Source organism: Salmo salar, chromosome ssa09, assembly GCF_905237065.1.
Source record: "Salmo salar chromosome ssa09, Ssal_v3.1, whole genome shotgun sequence".
NCBI lineage: Eukaryota > Metazoa > Chordata > Actinopteri > Salmoniformes > Salmonidae > Salmo > Salmo salar.
Genome location: NC_059450.1, coordinates 52,335,134 through 52,337,605, shown reverse-complemented (window position 1 = coordinate 52,337,605; position 2,472 = coordinate 52,335,134).

Below are 2,472 nucleotides of genomic sequence, written 5' to 3'. Positions count from 1 at the left end.
TTGAATCCAAATAAATGTCAAAATTCAAATTTTTCAAACATACAACTATTTTACACCCTTTACAAGATAAACATCTCCTTAATCTAACCACGTTTTACGATTTCAAAAAGGTTTTACGGCGAAAGCATAAATTTAGAGTATGTTAGGACAGTACATTTACAAGAGTTGTGTGTAATGTTTTGTCAATTCAAAGACAGGGTCACCAAAACCATAAAACCAGCTAAAATGATGCACTAACCTTCTATAATCTCCATCAGATGACACTCCTAGGACATTATGTTAGACAATGCATGCATTTTTAGTTCTATCAAGTTCATATTTATATCCAAAAACAGCGTTTTACTATGGCATTGATGTTGAGGAAATCATTTCCCTCCAATAACCGGCAGTCAAGTCAGCATCACAAATTAAATAATTAAAATTAGAAAACATTGGTAAAATATTATATTGTCATTTAACCTGTTAGGGCTAGGGGGCAGCATTTGCACGTCTGGATAAAAAAAATGTACCCGATTTAATCTGGTTACTAATCCTACCCAGTAACTAGAATATGCATATACTTATTATATATGGATAGAAAACACTCTAAAGTTTCTAAAACTGTTTGAATGGTGTCTGTGAGTATAACAGAACTCATTTGGCAGGCAAAACCCTGAGACATTTTCTGACAGGAAGTGGATACCTGATGTGTTGTATTGACTTTAAACCTATCCCATTGAAAAACACAGGGGTTTAGGAATATTTTGGCACTTCCTATTGCTTCCACTAGATGTCACCAGCCTTTACAAAGTGTTTTGAGTCTTCTGGAGGGAGATCTGACCGAACAAGAGCCATGGAACGATGATGTCCCATTAGACACCTGGCGCGAGTTCATGTTGGGTACCCTCGTTCCAATACGTTATAAAAGAGTATGCATTCGTCCACCTTGAATATTATTCATGTTCTGGTTAAAAAAGGCCCTAATGATTTATGCTATACAACGTTTGACATGTTTGAACGAACGGAAATATATTTTTTCCCCTCGTTCATGACGAGAAGTCCGGCTGGCTGAGATCATGTGCTAAGAAGACGGAGATTTTTGGACATAAATGATGAGCTTTTTTGAACAAAACTACATTCGTTATGGACCTGTGATACCTGGAAGTGACATCTGATGAAGAGAATCAAAGGTAATGGATTATTTACATAGTATTTTCGATTTTAGATCTCCCCAACATGACGTCTAGTCTGTATCGCAACGCGTATTTTTCTGGGCGCAGTGCTCAGATTATTGCAAAGTGTGATTTCCCAGTAAGGTTATTTTTAAATCTGGCAAGTTGATTGCGTTCAAGAGATGTAAATATATAATTCTTTAAATGACAATATAATATTTTACCAATGTTTTCTAATTTTAATTATTTAATTTGTGACGCTGACTTGACTGCCGGTTATTGGAGGGAAACGATTTCCTCAACATCAATGCCATAGTAAAACGCTGTTTTTGGATATAAATATGAACTTGATAGAACTAAAAATGCATGCATTGTCTAACATAATGTCCTAGGAGTGTCATCTGATGGAGATTGTAAAAGGTTAGTGCATCATTTTAGCTGGTTTTATGGTTTTGGTGACCCTGTCTTGACAAAACATTACAAACATTACACACAACTCTTGTAAATGTACTGTCCTAACATACTCTAAATTTATGCTTTCGCCGTAAAACCTTTTTGAAATCGTAAAACGTGGTTAGATTAAGGAGATGTTTATCTTTCAAATGGTGTAAAATAGTTGTATTTTTGAAAAATTTGAATTTTGACATTTATTTGGATTCAAATTTGCCGCTCTTGAAATGCACCTGCTGTTGATGGAGTGCACCACGGGTGGCACGCTAGCGTCCCACCTAGCCCATAGAGGTTAAAGAATTATAGATTTACATCTCTTGAACGCAATCAACTTGCCAGATTTAAAAATAACCTTACTGGGAAATCACACTTTGCAATAATCTGAGCACTGCGCCCAGAAAAATACGCGTTGCGATACAGACTAGTCGTCATGTTGGGGAGATCTAAAATCGAAAATACTATGTAAATAATCCATTACCTTTGATTCTCTTCATCAGATGTCACTTCCAGGTATCACAGGTCCATAACGAATGTAGTTTTGTTCAAAAAAGCTCATAATTTATGTCCAAAAATCTCCGTCTTGTTAGCACATGATCTAAGCCCGCCGGACTTCACTTCATGAACGAGGGGAAAAAAATATATTTACGTTCGTTCAAACATGTCAAACGTTGTATAGCATAAATCATTAGGGCCTTTTTTAACCAGAACATTAATAATATTCAAGGTGGACGAATGCATACTCTTTTATAACGTATTGGAACGAGGGTACCCAACATGAACTCGCTCGCCAGGTGTCTAATGGGCCATCATCGTTCCATGGCTCTTGTTCGGTCAGATCTCCCTCCAGAAGACTCAAAACACTTTGTAAAGG